Source organism: Callospermophilus lateralis, chromosome 8, assembly GCF_048772815.1.
Source record: "Callospermophilus lateralis isolate mCalLat2 chromosome 8, mCalLat2.hap1, whole genome shotgun sequence".
NCBI lineage: Eukaryota > Metazoa > Chordata > Mammalia > Rodentia > Sciuridae > Callospermophilus > Callospermophilus lateralis.
This window is the reverse complement of record NC_135312.1, coordinates 117,341,946-117,364,825: the sequence shown is the minus strand read 5'-3', so window position 1 is coordinate 117,364,825 and position 22,880 is coordinate 117,341,946. Positions and strand designations below refer to the sequence as shown.

Genomic DNA, 22,880 nt, shown 5'->3' with positions numbered 1-22,880 from the left:
ATATTTAACTCTTTCATTCTGTAAACCAGCTGAAAACTGAATATGAATCAGATATAGGTGTGGCATAGGCTTGAAGAGTGGCATCTACTGGCAAAATATGAAACTGTAACTAGCTCTATGATTCATTAATTTTTTCAAAATATTTACTTTACTGGAAGCCCTGGAGATTCAACAATGAACAAGACAGACAAAGGCCTCTGCTGTGGTTAACTTCCATCAACTTGGGGGAGACAGACAATAGACAAATTAATAAGAGAAAATGTCTACAAAAGGGTAGACAGTAGCCAGGTGTGGTGGTGCACTCCTATAATCCCGGCAGCTCGGGAGGCTGAGGCAGGAGTATCTCAAGTTCAAAGTCAGCCTCAGCAATTTAGCGAGGCCCTAAGCAACTCAGTGAGATCCTGTTTCTTATTAAACATGAAAAAAGGGCTGGGCATATGACTCAGTGGTTAAGTGCCCCTGGGTTCAATCCCTGGTACCAAAAAAAAAAAAAAAATAGTTGTAATTATACATAACATTAGGATTCATTTCCATATAATTATAAAGGCATGGAATATAATTTTCTCTAATTCAGTCCCTAACACTTCCCCTCTCCCTCCCTCCCCCTGTTTCTTTCCTTTTACTGATCTTTGTGCTATTCACGTATAGTTTTTTTTAAATTATGGCCTTGTGGATATACACAATGGTGTGATTCACTGTGGTGTACTTGTGTATGCACATAGGAAAAGGAGAGTTAGTCAGATTCACTCCACTGTTCTTCACTCATCCTGTCCCTTCTCCCTCCCACCTCAATCCCCTTTCTTGCTTCACTGATCTTTCTTCCATTTGGGGGGAATTCCTCCCTTCCCACCCCCACCTCTTCTCTTTTTTGGACTAGCTTTTGCATATCAGAGAAAACATCTGACCTTTGACTTTCTGGCTCTGGTTTATTTCACTTATCATTATAGTCTCCAGTTCCCTCCACTTATCAGCCACTGCCACAATTTCATAGTTCTTTACGGCTGAGTAATACTCCGTGGTGTATGTGTGTGTGTGTGTGTGTGTGTGTGTGTGTGTGTGTGTGTGCGCACACACATAGGCATGCCGCATTTTCTTTATCCATTCACCTGCTGAAGGGCACTTGGGTTGATTCCGCAGCTGGCTACTGTGAAAGGAAGGTCTAAAATCCTGCAATCTATCCGTGTGGACAACCGGGGTGAAAAGTATACCAGGAGAGGAGAAAGCAAATGGGGCAGGGCCAGGGTTAGGGGTGCTCGGTGTGTTTTAGGAAGAGCAGGGACACCAGAGGAAATGAGCAGAGAAGAATGCGGGGAGAGGACAGGGATGAGAGGTTACAGACCAACATGAGCCAAATCGTGGGGCCTGGGAGACTCTGGCTGTTACTCCCCGTGAAGGGGAAGCCACTAGATGAGAGGGCTTAGAGCAGAGAAGTCGCCCGGTGTGGTTTACACTGAACAAGATCACTGTGGCTGCTTCGGTGAAGACCCCCTGCCCTGGATCAAGGACAGAAGCAGGGATACCAGAGGTCGGGGGGATCATAACAATCTAGGGGAGAGAAGAAAGTGGGGGGGCAGTCAGTGTAACTGCGGTGAGATGTGGTCAGGTCCTAGATGCATTCTGAAGAGCCCTTGGGATTTGCGGACGGACCCGAGGAAAACTGTCGTGAAGGAGGCATGAGATTTGGGGGCTGAACAACTAGGAAAATGAAACTTCCATATATTAAAATGGGGAAAACGGGGAAGGGGGGGTTGTGGTTAATGGGAAAAGACCCCAGGTGGGACGTGACCAGTCTGGGATGCCTGCTGGGCATCCACGTGGAGGCCTCAGCTGTGAGGTACACAGGTCTGGAGTTAGGAAGAGGTCTGGGCTGGAAAGGGAATCAGCCTATGCCTATTCTCAAGTCTTGAGAAGGGGTGAGACTGGACAGTGAGTGAAGTGCAGAGGACACAGCAAAGAAGTCTGAGGACCGAGTCCCAGGTCACCGAAAATGGGCAAACCACAGACAGAATCTTGCTGGTTACTGTAACAGCCAACAAGGTAGAGCCTTTTCTTCATCCGGGTACCCATGGTTGAGAATTTCTAGTTCCAGTAAATATCCACTAAAAATAATGTGTATTGCTCAATGTAATTAAGATGAATTTCATCTAGAGCACATAACATTAGTGTGAATCTTCGTAATAATAATAACCATAAAACAACAGTAATAGGATGGAAAATCTATCAAAGTGAAGAAACTAAACCCCACCATTAAAATAACCTAATGTATTTTTTAAAAACGGACCATTCTTAATGAATCTAAGTAGGTGCAGATAATTTCACAAAGGCAATCCATATCCATATGAAGACAGTAACCGATTAACATAACATTTCACGATGCATGATACCTTAGAGCAGAGGCTCGTACTTTTAAAATAAAAATCTGAAGTCCTACTAGAGCGTTATCTTACTTATTAGGCTGTAGAACGAATCTATAACACAGATGGGCCCTCTGTGATTCCGGCTATCGTTCACAAGAAGAAACCCACACTGGAACTGATAGTGACTTCCCCAAATGGTAGAGCTGAAGCAGAATTCAAAGTCTGATAATATTGCTCTACCTTAATGCCAGCAGGTTTTCTAAAGAATAGATTGCAATATAATTGACTGGCAATCTAATAGGAGGCTGAGGGTGCTCTTTGGGAAAAATAACCAAAGGAACGTTCTCTGGGCCAAGCACATGGAATTTCCACCAGCACCCAGCATTTCACATGCTTTTTGCATAGTATAAGACTGAATGCCAAGCCCCAGACTTCATCCATAACTCACAATGAACTGAATAAACTTTGAAGGCCAAAGAAACAGCTAAATGTAATTTTAATTTATTTCAATTTACCAAGTATCTATGGGGAGCCTCTTGTGTGTGGAAGGCCACAAAACAACCGCAGAGTGGGTTGGTCTGATGCAAGGAAAGAGCCTTCCTACTGCTGTGAACTGGCAATAAGCTGAAGTCCTTCACAGTGTAGGTGTGCAAGAATATGTGAGGAATAGACACACTGGAAGAACGCACACTCTAGAAGGTTCTTCTCCAGGTATTCAAAAACAGAGACTTCTAGAAACTGGGCTTGTTCTGTAAGCACTGTTTTCATGAATACCCCTTAAAACTCCATGTCACTGTAACAACTGCAGGTCAACCTCCTTCCAAATATTTCATCTTCATACAGCATAGGAGGATGGTAAGAAACCATCGCAGATATGTCAAAATAAACTTCAGACAATTCTGTCATTTATATTTTTAGTTGTATAAATATTAATTATTTAAGTAGTATTGACACAAAGGTATAGTGTTGTGTCCTGCTCCTTAATGCACATTAAAATAACAACAGGTAACAAAAGTGAGATGGCATCTAGACGAATTTCTATCACGTCCTCTTTAAACACTGCACTCTCCTGGTGTTACGACGGCTAATCCAGAGTAAGTTCCGTCTAAGGCTCTGCGGGGTAAATGGTTTTCTACTAAAATACTAACTGGGACAAGACAACCAGAATGCTGGGCACTAGACAGTGGTAGCCTTGAGTGACAAGTTAAGGAACTGAGATTTCTGTCAGCAGGCACTGGGGTGTCACTGGGGATTCCCGAGCCGTGGTTTAGAAATATTAAGCTTAAGGTTATGTAGCAGGTAGGCAGGATGGAAGGCAGGGATATCACGAAACGTCCACACCACAGTTCTCAGAGATGGGCTCCATGCAAGCTAGGAGCGGTTTGTCAGAGTATGCAGACTCCGAAGTAATCCCGGGTTAAATAGAAATCTCGGGGGTCAGGCAGAAAGATTTATTTCACATTGAAGTTATGTCCAGTGTGAGCGGAATTCTAGAAATGTCAGATAAACCTCCCACAGATAGTCATAAACTGTCTAGCAAAGGAGTGGGGTGAAAGGCTTGAGGACTTCCGGGAGGGACCAAGAGCAGACAGAAGCTGGAGGAAAACTGAATCCTGAAAAGATAATCACTCTGGACAGGGTGCCTCCTTGGAACAGCGGCTCCCTGAGTGACTGGTTCTTCCTGCAGTCCGTGTCCAGTGGCAGGAAGCCAAGCAAAAGGCTTCGTCTAATTGGCCTAAGAAGGTAGAGAACAGACTTTGGGACTGCCGCAACAGAGAGACATGGGGGAAATAAAACGTATACATTCACTGCCCTGAAACTGTTGGAAGACTTCAGAAATGATCACAAGACCCCAAAGGGTTCAGGGGGAAAACAACAATTTAAGGTTAAGAAAGATAAGCACAAACTTAAAGGGTCGTGCCCCAAGGATGGGCAGTTTAAATACCAATAGATTAAGAAGATTCAATAAATACTTTAGGTTTTCCATTGAAATTCTAGAAGGTTCATGCCCTTGGAGGAAATGCTGTATCCCATGAGTAAGGCAAAACAGACTTATTAAAACAAATAAACAAACAAACAAAAAAAAACAAACATAAAGCTCGGGACTTAACTGAATTCAGGATTTAATTGACTACTAGATCAAAACTCAATATCCCCTCAGAGAAATATAACATAATTCAGAGTCTCTAGATTGTCCAAACTTTATTAATTCTCAGAAATATACAAAAACAGTGGGGTGTAGAGGCACAAGCCTGTGATCCTAGCAGCTTAGGAGGCTGAGGCAGGACGATCACAAGTTCAAGTTCAAGGCCTACGTAACTTAGTGAGACTCTTGTCTAAAAATGAAAAAAAGTGGGGAGGCTTGAATGTGGCTCTTAAATTAAGTGCCCCTGGGTTCAACTGCTGGTACCAAAAATAAATAAATAAATAAATATTTTAAAAATACACACACACACACACATACACACACACACAAACACACACACAAACAGAAAAATGTGAACCCAGGTCAACAGTAAAATTAATCAAAGAATATTAATAGAAACAGATTCACATGTAACCTAGATTGAAATTATCAGATAAGGATTTTAAAATTAGTGTTAGAATATATAAAAAACGATGACTAAAGCGGGTAAAGAAACGAGTGAGCTGGTGATTTGTGAACTGTAGAAAATAATATAAACATACATAGACAAATGGAAAAGCACAGTATCTAGAATAAAATATGCATTGGTTAGAATTAACATACTGAACACTTGACATGAAGGGATCAATGAAGTTAAATAAATGTAAATGGAAATCAGCCAAACTGAAACACAAAGAGGAAAAATGTAAAAAATAAATGACTGAGGCAGCAGTGGTCTTTGGGACAACATTAGCAATTTAATATATGTGCCATTAGAATTCCAGGAGGAGAAAAGAGAGAGAATAGGTCAGCATTACTACTTTAATTTTTTAAATTGTCAAAAGACAAATATAAATAAATTACAGAGGTAAAAAATAGCTAAATTTCTTAAATATAAGTATAAAGAGAAAGTCTTAAAAACAGCCTGAGGTACAGGGGAGAATAACCTTGTACAAAGAGAAACAAAAGTGACAGTAATAAGCAATTTTTAAAATCAAAACAATGAGGCCAGAAGGAATAAATGCAAATATCTTTATATACTGACAACCCAGAGTTCTACAACTACTCAAAATATTTCTCAAAATGAAAGTTTTTATTTTACCTCCTTATTTTATTTATTTTACCTTTCTTATTTATCAATTTTTGATAAATTAGAGTTAAGATGATTTGTTACTAGCAGACTACGTTACAAGAAATTACAGAAATTCTTTATGCTTAAGTAAAATGATACTGAACAGAAATTCTGATTAACAGAAAAAAAATGAGAATTTAAAATGGTAACTATCTGGGAAGATTTTTAGAAATCTTCTTTTCTAAATTCCTTAAAAAGTCAAATAACTGTTCCATACAAAGACAACAAATACTCATTATGGGGCATATTTCATATATGTAAATGAAATTCTACTGCTGCAAGTTTGTTACATTAAATATGAAATGGTATGAACTAACTGAGGGTAGAACATGAAAAGTGAAGAGTATATTCTGTGATCTCTAGAGCAATTTCTCAAACTATGCTTCTGGAACCAGTTGTATCAGAATCTCCTAAGAACTTATGAGAAATGTAAATTCACAGTCCCCTCTCCAAACCTATTAACTCAGAACATTCTGTTTTATATAACCATAAATCTAATGCATATTAATGTTTGGAAAACACTGCCATGAAGCAACCCCTAGAAAGATGGTAACAGAAAATGTAGCTCAAGAGAAAACAGATGTATAAAAAAATGAAATACTGAAAAATATTTAATCCCAAGAAGACATAAAAGAAAAACTAGATGAACAAATAACAGAAAGAACAAAATGAAAACAAACAGCCAAGTAAAAGATAAAAGTCCAAGTATAGCAATAATTCCATTAAATATAAATGGTCTAAACCCTTAAAAGTCAAAGATGGTAGACTATATTTAAAAAGCAAAACCCAAGGATATGTTAAGATACATTATAAGTAAAAAAAGCACAGATGGGTTACAAGTTAAAGGATGAAAATATATACACAATGCAAACATGAGAGCTGATGTGATTATATTAAAAATCAGAGAAGGAAGACTTTAAAAATAATGCCAAAGAAAAGAATGTCATTTTATACTGATCAGACTGAGATATAAAAATCCCAAATACGTAGGCATCCAAAGACACCAGGTGAAAAACTGACAAAAATGACAGCAGAATAGATAAACCCAAAATCAAACTGGAAAATTTAAAACCTCTCTCAGCAATCAAAGAATAATAGCAATATTAAAAAATCAGAAAAGAAACAGTAGATTTGAAAAATACTATCAAACAACTGGACCTTATCAGAATTTAGGTCACATACTGCATAATATACATTTTTTTTCCAAGTGCATATGGATCTCTGAGACAGGACATACCTTGAACTGTGAAGCAATCTCAAGTTTTAAAAGGACTGAAACACATAATGTTTTTTTGATCATAAGGGAATTCAGTTAGAAATCTGTAACACAAGGTACCTAAATGAGCCTCTCATATTGGAAAATTAAGCAATATGTCTCTAAATAATTCAAGGGTCAAATAAAAAAATCACAAGGGAAATGACTATTTCAAATGAAATGATGTTGACAATTCAACACATTAAATCTGTGAGATACAGTTCAAATAGTACTTAGAGAATAATTTTTAACCTTACATGTTTATATTAGAAAATTCAAAATTAATGATCTAAGATTCTACATTGAGGAGTAAGTAGGGTGAGTGAAGGAGAGAAAGAAAATAACCCAAAGTAAGCAATTCATGAAATAATAAAGAGTAGAAATAAATGATAAAGTAAAAGATAAGCAATGGATGAAAATCAGAATAGCTGGTTCTTTGTAAAGACGAACAAATCAGGCAACTGCAGACAAGCTGGGAATTCTGCTCCATAACTTCTCATTCCAGGCCCCAGGAAGATGGGGCAGCCACCATAGTGAACACCGTCAGCGTCACAGTGAGTGTCTGTTGAATATGACTTAGGAAATCAAAGGCTCCAGCAGAGAACAGTTCAATCATCACTGAGATCCAGTGCAATGATCCCGCCCAACCACAAGGGGGCCGGGAACGGGGATCTTACCTCAGGAAGGAGCAGCAAAGACCAGGAAATACTTGGGGAACCTCACTGAATCCTACCAGAGCCATGTGGAATGAGGAGCATGAAATTCAGTCTCCCTATTAAGAGTTCCCCTCAAAAGCAGAAACCTCTTACATTATTGTTGGAGTATTCTGACATATTAATTTTAATAGATGAAGTTGAGGGCTATTTGCATAAATAGCTGACATTTTTGAAACGTGAAGAAGCTACCAGTATCTAAAATGCTTTTGGAAAACAACAACAACAACAACCAACAGTGGAATATTTAACGATAACTGTAATCCAGGGACCACCCCCCAACACACTTAAAAACCTTCAATTGGTTGTATACATACTGATACACTAATACACATACACACTCAAGAATCTCTATAAAAATTGGAAAATGAATTAAAAGCTTACAGGGGAAATGCAAATGGCCCACAATTTTCAAATAGATTGTGGTTATTTCTCCTCATAATAATACAAAGAAAGTTCTAGCTCACTGGTAGCAGGCACTGTATTAGATACTCCAAAGGAAAAAATATATACCTTTCTATAATATTTAGAGAAAAAAAATAGCCTGGAATAAATGGGATGTGATTTGACCTTTCCAAAATATCCCCTTAAAATAAACTTTCCTACAGTCTGCTGAGAACCTATCCAAGGCACTGTGGTATTCAGAGAAGATAAGCACTACTGAGGATTACTCTATAAAGTAGAGATGGCACAAAGAGCATACGGCTCAGTACACAGTTGATCCTGAATGAATGCTCAGAGAATGAATGAATGCATGAGTCCTGCACCAATCAACTAAGATACACTACAACATGCATAATTTACATATATATACAGAAGGTCATAAGCCGCACAAACTCCCAATAATGCATGTTCACCGGAGGCCTACTGGCTCCTAAGTAACTGGCTTACTAAAGATCCACATGTACAAATCACGTTGGCCCATCTCCAGCATTCTAACCTCTGGAATCCCTCTTCACATGTATCACATTAATAAAAAGAGCTCTGAGGATCTGCAAGGACGCAAGCGACAGTTCTATGAAAGGCAGGAATAGCTTAACCCTTCTCAAGCTGAGATTCTGCGCCTTTTTGGTGTCTTGGGTCCTAAATCCTTCCCCCACTACAGTCCACATCATTCCCTACTGAAGGTGGTGAGGTGTTGACACTGTAGCTGTTACTGAGTCATCCAGATTTAAAAGCATCTTGTTTTAAGAATGCGAATGGTCTGCTATGGTTCGGGGAACTTGAACCACTCATCCACCTGTGTGCATAGCTTCTTGTATTTCCATCTGAGGCTGTGGCAGGGTTTTGGAGAGAAGTCATTCTAGAAGACAGGAAGCTCCTAGAGCTGGAATAAATACGAATGGAGTACCAAGACACTTAGGTCAACAGTACACGGGCAATACCAAGTCACAGACTAGGAAACCCAAGCACTTGTAGGTACTTAAGGGAAACGCCCTAGAGACTCAAAGACCAAAATAATGTTGAGTGCAAAACTAAAAGATAAATCCAAGATATTGCTTTTTTGTTCTACTGCTGTAAACTCTGATACTGCTCTTAATTACAGAACAATTATTAAGTGTTTGAAAGTGAACTATGTTATTTTAAAAAGTTCCGGAAGGCAACAAAACACATCTTTAAATTGTTTTTGATTACTTTGAAATCAAGAACCAACTTTCCGTTCGACTTGAGCAGGCCCCAAATGAGAAAATGCAGATGGGGTGACATGTGGGCCTTCAAGCACAGATAACACAGGGACACAGAAGTGGAAATCAGCGGCAGGGGCAGAAGGCAGTGGGAAGGGGGCCTCAGCTTTGTAACCAGAACCACGTGGGCTCTGATCCCCAGCTCTGTCCCAGGGAGCTCTCGCTCTCAGCCAGGGTGATAATGTTTCTGAGTCTTGGTTTCCCAGCCTATAAAACTCACGTCTACTTTGTCAGATGTCACATGGAATCAAATGAATTCAAACATAAAACAAGAAGCACAAAGCCTGGCTTGATGTAAGAACTCAAAAATACAAAATGTGGTAGTGATGTCCTCACGCATCTTCTATTAAAATAAGTCGGGTAAGAAAATTCAAAGAACAAATAGGGTCAACTCTTAATTGAATATAAGTGAGCCAGAACTTCCTGTAGGTGCAGAACGTGGCACTGGGTGAGGAAGACCTCGAGACCAAAAAGGCCCATTGAGATAAGGCAAATACTATTCGCTTTGGATCCCACATTTAAGTCTTAACTTTCTCTGAAAGCTGGCAACAAAGTGAGAGTGTTGAGTTAGATCCCTAGAGTAAACACAGGACAAAAAGCTGACACTCTCCCATCTGTCTTGGCTCAGCTAAGAAATCGAGACTAAGTCCAAGACGAGAGGTGTGGTATAAGATTTTGAAAAGTGATACGTTCCTTGTGTTGTTAATCTTGAGATCCCATTTTCCAGGATTATTAAAATTAAACCTGAAAAGTTAGAAGGTAAACATGTTCAAGAGACGAATTTCTATGAGGGAATCCCAGCGCATGAGAAGGTACAGTAACAGATATTCCCAGACAAGCAGGTTGAGGACCAAGGCTGTGGAGAAGAAGAATAAGAGGTCTGGGATTTAAAGTATGTTTCCAGACAAGGATTTAACTCCATTCAACAAAGTTATTATTATTATTATTATTTTTTTGGCAGTCTTGGGGATTGTACCCAGCAGGGCCTGATGCATGCTAGGTTGGTGCTCAACCACTGAGCTATACCCCCAGTCCAAACAAAGATATTTAAGCAGGGCATAGGAGGCAAAATGTAATCCATTGCCTCCAAGACCTTATAATCTAAGGGGTGGGGTGAGATTGGAGAAATTGAGACAATTAAAATAAACCATGTGGTACTGCTGTGGTGGGACTTTAAAGAAGGAAGTGATTCATCTGAGTTGGGGGTGAGGAAGCCTTTACACAGAAAGGAAGCATCTGAGGTAGGCCTTAAAGAGTGTTTTAAATTTGAATAACAGAGAGGACAGGTATAGAGCATCCATCCCAAAGAACTGGCCCAGGGAGAGGTGGAACCCCCAGTTAAATGTGCAGGAGTACGGAGGAGTGAGCAGTTACCTACAGGATGTGGTACCTGGAGGGTGTCCGGAGGCTTCTAAAGCTTCACATATGAAGCCCTTTCCTCGGTGTTCTGATCTGGAGTGTCCCCCAAAGGCCCGTGTAGTAAAGGCTTGGTCCCCAGTCTGCGGTGCTACTGGGAGGAAGTGGAACCTTTAAGAGGTGGGGTCTAGGGGGAGGTCCTTGAAGGGGATACTGGGACACTGGAACCTCCCTCTCTTTCTCTTTGCTTCACGGACATCACCACCGAACAGAACTTTGACGTGGACTCCCACCATGATGCGCTGTACTTCCACAGGCCCAAAGCAACAGGGTCAAGTGGCCATGAACTGAAACCTCTGTAACCATGAGACAAAATAAATGTTTCCCTCTTTAATTTATCTCAAGCATTTTGTCACAGGAATGGAAAGCTGACTAATACACTCCTAAGGGTTTTAGACCTATATGTTCACCTATTCATTAAATGTCTTGAACTGAATATCTTGAAACTCTCACGTTCCCTATGTTCACAATCCAAATTCAATAACCTTACCCCCTTTCAGCCCCCCTATATTCCCAATTTTAAATCTGCAGTCAGTTGTTTGGGAAACCTCAGGACCATCTTTGATTTATACCCCCATCCCTCCAATCCTCTATGTTCAATTGGTCACAACATCCCAATGATTCTCTCTCCTGAGTTATTCTTGAATTCCATTATGTCATCCAGCACTTTCTCTCTTCATTTCAGGTTCTTTTAGGTAAAAATCTGAACTGTGGAGGTTGAAGCCTTGCTTTATTTGCATGACTTCAGACTAGTTACTTACCCTTGCTGTGCCTCAGTTTCCTGATTTTGTTACATGGGAATTATAAATGTACTTACCCTTATGAATTATCGAAAGGATTAATCACACAAAGCAATTGAAAGAGTTGGTGGTATACAGTAAGGATTCAATATTACCATCATTCATTCCTATATATTGCCATATTATTATTAATTATTATTATTACAATGTAAACAATCTATGGGCCTGTTTACTATGTTATTCCTTCTAAGTCTTAAACTGTTTTTAAAATTAACTCTTACATAGTCTTCATTAAAAGACAAACAAATAAAAAACCAAAAACAAACAAACAAAAAAAAGCTCCTCTGGTTGAAATGAACTCAAGGACTGTTCCTGGTGCTGGCTTCTGTGGGTACCTGGCTGTGGCTCAGGAGGCACTCTACTGGAGACCTGGCCTCCACAGAGGTTTATCCAAAAATCTTACAGTCTAAGCAGAGATCTTCTGAACCACAAATCTGATTGGGTCATCTTTCTGTTTAAAGGCCTGCTAGGACCTTAGCATCATGTTCAATATTGCAATGAGCCACTGATGCACGTGGTGGAGATAGATAGGGCATGGCTTAAAGACATGCTTAGCCAAACTTATCACCATTTCAGAAGAAGTAACTGCAGTTTGGATCAGAGGCATATGATCCAATACCTTTGGATTACTTTTATTGGTGCTTTTAGTTTGGTGTTTTATTGTTACTAATTTCTGGCCTTAGTTTGAAGAAACTCAGATCCCTGGTCCTTGGTGTATTTGTATCTCTACTGACATGTGCAGACATGGGTTGGTCCTGATTGAATACAGACACCTCTCTCAACTCCATCAATGCTCCTCTCCTGCATCTGGAAAACTCTCTCCTCTTCATAAGCATGGCTGACAATCAGTGTAGTGTGCTTCTATCAAGGAAGTCACTCAAGTCCTTGGGAAAATTAAACATGAAAAGCATCAGGTTCTAGGGGCTTTAAAACCTTGGTGAACACCTACAAACACTCTCAAGAATCTTAAGGAAGAGTTCACAGAGGAGGTATTTGAACTCGATCTTATGAACAGCCATTTAACCAGGCCAGGGATTAAAGGGATTACAGACTGAACTGAATGCTCCAAATTCTATGTTTTCTTGTTTGTTTGTTTATTTATTTTTTAAACACATTGCTCTTTACCCATGGGAGCCTAGTTGCAGAAAGTAAGAATACACTGAACCCCATCACTGGTCCCTGCTCCACTGCCTGATTCTTGCTGAGCTCCCCAAGGGAACAGTGCTGGGATCTCACATTGAGTCCAAAGATGGGAAAATTTGTGCCCTAGTCGTGATGTTTCCTTCCAGGGAAGGAAGCTTTAAGGTGCTACATCTCAGGCCTCTCTCCCCTCTCTGCTTGCTTTGCTTGGATTTGTAGGTTTGAGAAGAGGAAATCTGGTTTGCTCACCTCAGCACTGTCTTCTCCTTGAGGAGAACTCCCTCAGGGAGCAGGGAGATGCTCAACCTCTGGGGAACCTCAGCCTCAGCTGGCCCAACCTGATCCAGCTGTACCAGGGCCTATGCCTGGGACTCAGGCTGCAGGTCTTTTCCCCTCTTACCACCAAGTCCCAGCCTTTGACTTATTTACCCAAAAAAAGGCTGATATTTTATCTTCCTCCAGCCACTCCTTTGTTTTCTCAATCTGTTCAGAATCTGGGTGGAGAAATACAGCACTCCTTAACAGGTCCCTTAAGGGTTAGGAGACAGAACAATACCAGAGTCTTTAAGATGCAGATCTCAACAGCAGAGGCACATACAACACTGAGTTCCTGAGCAGGAATCCTGCAGCAAGGATCTTAAGGTTCCTCCTCAGCCCACCTCATACTTATCTTGATTCTTAATTCCCCAGATGTCCACATTAAAAGGCAGGGACCCCAAAGAAAATGGCCACTGAAAATCCAAATGGTGGGGTACAAACCTGGCAACAGAGACATATTTTAAAGCCCATTTGTTGCTGCTTGGTTTTCCTTTCAAAAAATCAATCTTATCGGAAATTCCGCCACTGAATTTTTTTTGTACAACATTATTTTATGCTAACCTTGTTATATGAAGTAGAATTTTCTTTTTCACACCTTGAAGCTATAAGAGAGTTTAATTAAAAGGGACAGTAATTTATAAAATAGTTTAATATTCATGACTAGATGAATGATATATTGCTTACTAATTTGTTATGTGCCCAAAGTCAGCAAGTCTGAGGGTTTGGTTGATGGTGCTGTTCATTAAAACATGAGAACTAAGTGCTGTTGCAAGATAACCAAACTTGTTCAGAATACCTCTTCACTTCACTACTGCTAGATACTCTGCAATAACCAGACCTCATATGCAATGTAAATTTCCTTTTTAAGTCATTTTCAACATCTTAAAGGCAATTTCACCAACTCCAAAATCCCTCTGAAGATTAACTTTTTGCTTAAATCTCATTTTCATGTTTAAAGGTCCATTTGTCGGCCAGCTGGAGGATTTTCTTTCTTTTTTCTTTTCTTTCATTCTTTCTTTGCTTTTCTTTCTTTTTTTTTTTTTTTTTTAAAGCAGTTGACAACTGCCCAGCAACAGCAGCCTGTGTTTGCAGTCACTATTTTGGGCTACATCACATGTCACTTACATAACCTTGTTTAACTGCTCTTGAACTGGTTCAAACAACCTGGGAAACAGATCAGGGCAGTCCGGCAAATTCCCGCATTGCAGATTCTGATGGGCGAGTTCTCATCCCCCACCCCTATCGTTGTACAGTGAGTACCAGGGTGTCCAAGGAGAACTGGTTATTCATTGTTAGAGCCAACTAAAACATTTGATAATTAACTTCCTCTGCTCAGTTAAAACCAGTCCGGTCTGCCCATGATAAACCAATGAACAATGATCTCCTGCTGCTGAGGTTTATGAGTGAGCCTGGATTAACATGCTCTCAAATGCCAGCAGGCGAAAAGAATCAACCGGAGTATAGCTTGCCTTTGCCACCTTCAAACACCCATCTTTTCAAGTGATGTTTTTAGGATACTAAGATTTTAATTTAGAAATCAGATTGGACTTATTTACCCACCCCCTGCGGTGTTTCAGAAGTTTTTTTCCAGGAGAGGTAAGCACGAAATTCCTAGATAAACATTTTTCTTGGTGTGTAAGGTATTTGTTGGTCATTACTAAAAAAAAAAAAATATGTATCTATACATATCTATACATTATATATCCATACCCATACGTACATGTGTGTATCTGCTGATAGTCATGACTTAAATTTTAAGCATATTTTAGTAAAAGATAATCAAAGGAAATACATATAAAAATCCCAGTGCTATAAGATTTGAACAGGGAGAAACATTTCTTATGGGATACAATAAGACAAGTAAGTCAGCAGCATGGGACAAGGAACCCTTTTTCGGGGGAATGTGACTTACGTGTTACACACGTTTAGTACTAGGAATTTAACATAGTTGTACTTCACTATTAAAAAACATCTGTTATCTAGATACACTAATAAGTTATTCAGGGCAGTGGGCAGGGAACTAACATTCGTTGAATTCCTATTATGTGACAGGTGCTTTACCAATCATACAACTGAATCCTTATTTGAAAAATCCTAAGGTGGGAACCTGATGATATTGGCAAAATGGGGATAAAATGACCAATTAAGACCCACTCAGAGGCTAAGTCATGTGACTAGCTTAGCTGGGATTCACGCTCAGAGCTCTATCCCAGCAGTTAATCTATTGGTCCACACCAGTCCATACATATTAGAAATGTCCTTTAGACACTTAAACCTAGAGGGAATACATGGTGCAGAAGCAGTCTGTGAAAGACATGTTTAGGCTGACTTACAAAGGATCACCTGCTCTGATGAGGGAAAAGAAAGTCATGAATTGAGATGTCCCTCTGATTCCAAAGTCATCATACATAGGATGCCAAACTTGCATCCTGCTGAATACCTACTTCCTCAGAAAGTACCTTCTAAACTCTGGATTTTGAAGCAGGCATGTGCACAGTACTACAGGAGTGGAAAAAATCCTGTGTGCTGGGTTCCCAGGAATCAAATTTCATTCATTTTGCCCAACCAGCAAATCCCCCAAGATCTCAAAAGTAGAAATGAGGCCAGGATAGAGAGAAGGGACTCTTGTTCAGCCTCTCTGGACTCAAGCTACTTGTTACATTTTGAAGGTATTAACAGAGTTTGCTGGGTCCTTATTTGCCCTCTAACACATAGCCTGGTTTCTGAATACCAGTATAGCTCCAGACTTAAATGAACCCCAGATGAGAGGTGATATTGGTAACAAGGGACAACTGTCATAAACTTCTACCAACAAACTAAACGTTTTGTTAGGAAAGAAATTATGAAACCAGTTGATGGGAGATTGTTTGCACATACATACTGAATTAGACTAGTGTGGGGTATGTAATATAATGTATGCCCATGGTATGAAACTCAAGAGGCACTGTGGGCCACGTGGTCAAAAGGCTTCCTCTCCCTTAACTACCTAGTTCCCTTCCTGCAAGGCAACCACTGCTATCAATTTCTCTGTATCCGTGCAAAGGCTTTTCTAGGGTACATTTTTCAGCCACAGTAAATATGTTCTGTTCGTGGAATGAGCATTATTAATTCAAAACGTTGGCTTGTCCTTTTATTAATTCAGCAGATAATTATTGGGTGGCTATTACATGCCAGTGACTGTGATCAGCACTGGGCGGGGAGGTGAGCAGGACGAGATCCCTGTCCTGGAGGGACTCCTGCTCCAGCGTGAGAAAAGAAGCTCCTCAACAAATTAAACCCTGGGGCAAAAAAAAAGAACAGCCCAGGTATGTGCGCCCCGAGAACACGGAAGAGGAAGGGACTCTCTTTGCCACAGAAGTCAGAAAAGGCTACAGAGGAGAAAGAACATCAGATTTGTGTTTTAAAGAATGTGTGTTGGGTGGAAAGGGAGTCTGAGGAGTTTTCTCACCAAAGAAACAACCTATTTAACAAATGAGCGTCCTCAGGAGACATCCTAGGTTCTGGGATGGGTGAGTCTGGTGTGACTGGAACACAGCGGGTGGAGGTGGGGAGGGAGCAGCCACTGAGACTGAGGACTTGCTGTGCCCTGCTGCGTGGTCTGTTGAGGCCAGTCCAGGTCTAATTTGTGTTGCAGGAAGTTCACTCTGGCAGCTTGGTGGCAGATTTCATGGAACAATGGCAAAGGGACTGGTGAAGTTCAGAAGCCAAACCATTCTTTCCAAAGAAGGTAGTTAGCAGGTAATTTCCAACTAATCATCGTCCTCTTTGTTATTCTTTAGCCCCAACCTTGTCTTCCCACGTCTTAAATGCCTTGACATCCATTCATTATCCAAGCAAGAAAGGCTGAACCCATCCTAAACCACTTATTTCTGGTTTTCCCTGGAAATGGCCCACGCTTCTCTAATTTTATAGCTCCAAGTTGTTGACCTGGGCCTCATTGGTCTCTTCACTGTCTCAAAGGAGCAGATAATGTGGACGCTGGAGAAAAGAATGGCAGCCTCAGAGCTGTCTCCTAATTGGCTTTCACATCCAACAATTTTCCCTTTTTATCTGATGATTCTCAATAGAACTGAATCATAATTCCAGTTTGCGTAAACCAAAGTTCCTGTGCTTATGGGGGGGGGGAGTGATACAAAAGGCAAACCAGCATATGCTAGAACTTTGAATAAAGTTACTTTACCACTTGAAGTTGATGATTAGAAACTGATAAGGTAATGGAAAACTAACATACATTCTTCACAAAATACCTGAGATCATTAACCTACAAGGAGGAAAGGTTTATTTTGGGTCGGTTTCAGGGGTGCTGCTCCATGGTTGCCTGCCTCTGTTGCTTGGGCCCTGTGGCGGCACAGTACCTGGTAGGGAGCACATGGGAGAGCCACTGTCACCTCATGGCAGCCAGGAAGCAAAGAGAGAGACACAAAGGGCCAAGGTTCCACTGTCTCCTTCAAGAGCATACCCCTACTGACCTAATTTCCTCTCTCACGGGGGCCACCTCTTAAAATCCTACCACCTCTCCATAGCGCCACAGGCTAGGGATTGAACCTTCAACATACGGGGCTTTCAGGGACAGTCCAGGTCCAAACTACGGGAGATAGGGTGGAAGGAAGCAGAGTGTGGGAAACTGGGCACACTTGTCTCTGCTCTGAGAAATAAGGCAGGTAGTCTGCTGAGAATCAGAAAGGAAGCGGTGGGTGAGGAACCAGATCGTATCTGTGAGGTTGCCATAGAAATATGACAGACCACAGGAGATGGCAGTAGAGAGGACGCATCTATGTGGAGCGTGAACTATCCTCTAGGCCGTGAGGCTGGGGAGTGACATTCTCACTGTAGTTAATATTTATGATAGCCCTTTCAAAAGGCAATGTCATCCTTTGTCCTAACCAAAGAAATAAGCAGCTTTCTGTGTTGCTGCACCTGGCCAGTGGTGATGGTAGGATCTGAACCCAGTCTTGACAAAAGACCAGGCTCACAAAAGGCACCTGGCAAGTCACAATGAAATCTTAACACAGCAGGAAACATCTAGTGCTTGCTTCCTAAAAAGACTGTGCACATGTACATTTTAACCGTCCACATTTGATCATTTGACTATATTGCTTAAAATAAAAAAAAAATTCCTTCTACAAAATAACTTATTTCTTATTTATAGCTGAAACTCAGGACAAGAAAGGCTTCTGATGCAGTTTGTAATGCAGTGATTGGCTCACTGTGGGTGACATTCAGACTGTCACCATTGGTATGTAGCAGAGTAAACCATTAGCCTTAGGTTTTCCTCGTCTAGAGATTCACAAAACTTATCTCATGGGTTGGGGAGCTTATAAAGATTAAATGCAACCATATATATCTCATGGGTTTGGGGGATTATAAAGATTAAATACAACCATATATTTAAAATGCCAGACCACTTCTGGAATACACCAGGTGCTCAACAAACCACTTCCCCTTCCCTTGGGTCATGGCCTGGGAGATGGGCAAGCACCTTAGTGCGCAAGCAGAACACTGTTCCTGGAGCACTGTTTGGACCTTGGCTCCCCCTCTGACTGACTGCTAGAGCTGGGGCTGGTCCACCTCACCAAGCTTTAGTATCTCCATCTGCAAAATAGGTACAGGAATGGCAACTTTCCTGTACAGGTGTATTTAGCCCTGTCCTGGCCAATCCCAACTGTGGACATGAGGATCTACTCCCTCCATGCCAGACATGGGATCTCAGCATCAAGTTCTTTTTCCAGTAATTCGGTTTGTATGCTAGGCTGTTTCTGTTAACAAGGCTCGTGCCTCCTCCTCCCACACCCATCCCCTGCCTTGTTGTCTGCAGAGCACATCAACTCTTGCTGGAAACATTCTTAATACTCTGACTCCCCCCAAACCTCAGCCCCACACCTGGGGTTCTGACATCTGTCTTTCTCAAAAGCCCACCTGCCTCTGGAGACTTCTAAATGTGGTCCTCCTCCTGCCCAAAGACTCTATGTCTTGCAGAGCCCAGGGGTTTGGGGGGGTCCTACTCCTGGGCTATATTTTCTCATAACAACTGTGTCCACACCCATTTTCTGTACCACTTCATGACTGAGTCTGATTCACATCTCAGGCTTTTCCAATTTGCACTACCATTAAAGCATTTCCACAGAAATATTTCCTTTCTTTCAATTATTATCACCATTTATCTTAAATGAAAGAAAATTCAAGAGATGAATAATGGCTAGTTTATTTGCAATTATATTTTTTTCCTTATGTCAGTTTGTCATGAAGGACATGGACAAGTTACTTTCTTTGACCATTAATAAAGTATACAGATCCACAACTGATTGCCTTACTATCATTGCAATAGTTTGTAAAGAGGAAGACCCCTTCATTTCAGTGGCCCACATAAACAGAAGTTTATCACTGAGGTTTAGTTCACTAGGAGACGATAAATCATCCTGGGATGGTTGCCTCTAGCCCTTATCTTCTAGCCTGTGCATTCCTCTGTTCTTCCAGGTCTCCAATCGACAGGTCCTATCTAGACTTAGGTCTTGGGTTAGTCTTACCTAGGGTTAGAAATTTCTAGGATGTTTCAGCCCCAATTATCCCTTTCCCCCCATCCAGGATGCTGGCCTGAAGAGTTTGCTTAGTATTTCTCCCAACTCTATCTGCCCTTGTTAGAGAGCAATGCTGTCTGGCCATGCAGGAGTCTCTCAGGACCAAGGGTCCCTGCTGAGCCCTAGGGTATGTGTCAAGGAGGTCCTTGCATTCTGCACTCTCCTCTCCTGGAAGAGGGTCTGGTTGGTCAGATTCTACAGATCAGATCCTTTCTGCTAATGGAGAATGAGGTGGGCAGAGAAAGGCCTGCCTTGGTGTTGACACTTCATTAACTCTGCATTTCCAATACCCTCTCCAGTTGGAACTAGATGCAACCTAGTGGATTTTGACAAGGTAATTAATTTTGCCACTTGTCAGTTGGGGTTCCTTGTGCCTACTTCTAAGGGGAGAAAAAAGTGGCGGTTTGAGGTAAGGTTGTGCTTCTTTCCCCCATCTCCTGTTTCTTTCCTGGGTACCTCTCTTATACTCCTGGTTCGACCTTACTAGCCCCTGCCCCCTTATCCCTGCAACTTACAATAATTATTTAAGCTTCCCAAACCATGAGTATAACCCAACAAGCCACTGTCCACCTGGATCTTCATTTGCTACATTATCTTGGAGGGTCCAGGCCACCCACTCATGTAAACTGTGGCTGGAAATCGCTATGCCCCTTTGACTCATTCCCGTTTGTCCTAAAATTAGTTATAAGTACAATACCATGCCACAGAATGGTGAGTGAAGAAATTCAGAGATGTAACAATTATAATACAATTAGAATGTGTTTTTAAAGTCTTTCCTATCCCCAAGTATCAATACATTATCATTCCTAGTACTTTAGGCATTTTCACATATTTCTCTATAATCTGTAGATTATTAACTGGCTGGGTCATCCTGATCAAGTGACGACAGCTCTCTTCTCTCATCTGTAAAATGTAGAGACGAGATTAGATTATCTCTGTGGTCCCTTCCCTCTATGCCTTTGCTTCTGAGGTCCTGAGAAGAGGAAACGGTGAAGAAAAGTCATCCTTAGGATGACAAGGCCATCACCAGGTGAAACAGTCCTGTCCTGTGGTCTGTGTAAATATACCCTGTACCTGGTCCAATCCAACCAAGAGCCAACTGCTAATGGCCAGGGAGAGGAAGCTGTAATCACTGTCCTTATGCCATGTCAGAGTCTTAGAATTACATATTGATTAAAGGAATTCAAAAGCAGTCACCGTGGCCTTTGATGAGAAAGGCAGTCAAAGATAAAGGGAACTGCCTTTTAAAAAACACAGTTCCAGGGAAATATCCTGGAGATAAAAACAGAGAAACATAAGATTGTGTATATTCACACGCATCTTTTAAATAGCTCCCAACACTGTTGAGAGCTAAACAGTAATCGCACTAGAATCTTAAAAAAGATGTAGAATTTTTCATTATGTATTCCAAGTTAAGATGATAAAATGCAGAAATGAGAGGTTCACTCTACTCTTTCCCTCTGCTCAATCCAGTCCTATCAGCTTTTTTTTTTTTTAAAAGGAGGCTACTTATTTATGAATTTTTATGTTACAATTATGAAAATGAAACAAAAAAGTATTGGGAAAAAGTCTATTAGTAATATTTTTAAGTAAAAAAAAAAATTAGAGGAGATCATCATACTTGATCAGCTGTGCCTTCTCTGGAAGAATATTAAAGAAAGAAGTACTCGGTTAACACCTCAGATCAAGTTACATGAAATAATGTGCCTTATGAAGCAGGATAGAGATAAACAAAATACAGCTTGTCGGCCAAAAATAGCCTAGTTTTTCCCAGCTCTGCATTCCATCTGTCAAAACAAGGTAGATGGCATTCATCAGATACCAGCACTGGTTTACTGTTGGACTGATCCAATCATTTTCTGATGGACTTAGTTTTATCATCCACAATAATAATCAACCATCAGTTAATGGAATTTGCATGAATATGTACATAAAGGAGCCTCTGGCCATTATCATCAGCCCATTCTTCCTTCCCTTCTGGAAACTGAGGTCAGAAACGTTCACATCCTCTCTACTCAACTCTAAGAGCTTGACTTAACTCTTCTTAAAACCTTCCCTGATCTTCCTCCTCTCTTGGGAAACATCCCCACCCTTCATAAAAACTTCAGGGACCCAGCTAACAATGGCTGAACACTATTACGAGTTGGGCACAGCACTACCTTAATTAAGCTTTGCCAGATACCATAAGCTATTAAATCATCCTCATTGCCTGGTGGTGGTACTGTACGCACACGTTCTTATTGGCAATTAGAGCTTTTTTCCCTATGTGAAGGTTCAATGTTTATGTGTCATTTCTTATCTATATCAGAACATCTTCAAAGTAGGAATCACATCTTATGCATCAACAGAGCCCCCTTGTGCCTGGGATATGGCTCAGTCAGTTTCATTCTTATTCTAAAAAGTCAGGGCGGCCCTCGCCCCAAGAGCACAGTCCTCTTGTGTAGCAACTGGCTAGTGTCTGGGGCAGAAATGCCTGTCCCTTCTCAGCAGAGATGTCAACCCTGTGCTGTGATCCTGGGCTTTCCTGAACCTCTTGCAGGCCAGTCTGGCAGAGTATCATATATTCCTGTTTAAAACCTTGTCCCCCTCCCAAATTGTCAGTCATTGTGTCACCGTATGTCAAGGGAGGGGAGAAATAAGAAAATATCTAAAAGTGTTGAGAGGTTCACGTGAATGGAAAGAAAATTAAAATACATTTTGATTCACAGTTTGCAGAAAGAAGAAAACAGATTCTCATTTAATCAAAGTAACTTCATGATAATATTAGTGATAAGAACAAAAGTATATTCTAGCTGCATGGTATTGGCTTCTGTCCCTTTGAAGTACCTACTGTGTGGCACACTTCATATTTACTGAGCATATAAAGGTTGGTAGAAAAAAAATTTTTGTTTGCAAGGAGTTCACAGAACTACATGTAACTACCCATGACAAAATGTGCATTTTAAGGTCTAGAAAGTGTTAAGAGGCCACAGAGAAAGAAGAAATGGGAAAGGATTAAGTGGAGATCAGTGAGGTTTAAGAGGAGGTTATCTTTCATCTGGACCTTAAAGGAGAAATGCAATTTCTGCAAGGTGAGAAGGTAGAGGAAGGACAACCCTGCTCCCCCTTTGATAGTGCTCCCCCTTTGATAAGACCAGAGCCACTGTGGCTGGTGATGGCTGCCACCGTACAATTCCACAGCACACACAGCCTCCCTCCTAGGGCTCTGAACACAGGTACACAGCAAAATTCAACCAACTCATGAAATTTAAAAAAAAAATTTAACAATAACAGCAACAACAAATAGTTGGGTGCCATGATGCATGCCTATAATTCTACCTAAGGGGGTGGGCGAGGAAGGAGGATCACAAATAGGAGGCTCGTC

The 22,880-nt window shown here is 40.9% G+C and overlaps 1 protein-coding gene across 3 annotated transcripts in view; it reads right to left on the bottom strand.

Moving 5' to 3' along the window:
- The window catches only part of Nr3c2 (nuclear receptor subfamily 3 group C member 2), a 325,266-nt gene that overhangs the window by 94,452 nt on the left and 207,934 nt on the right, over window positions 1-22,880 (bottom strand). The gene's annotated exons all lie outside the window — the stretch shown is intronic.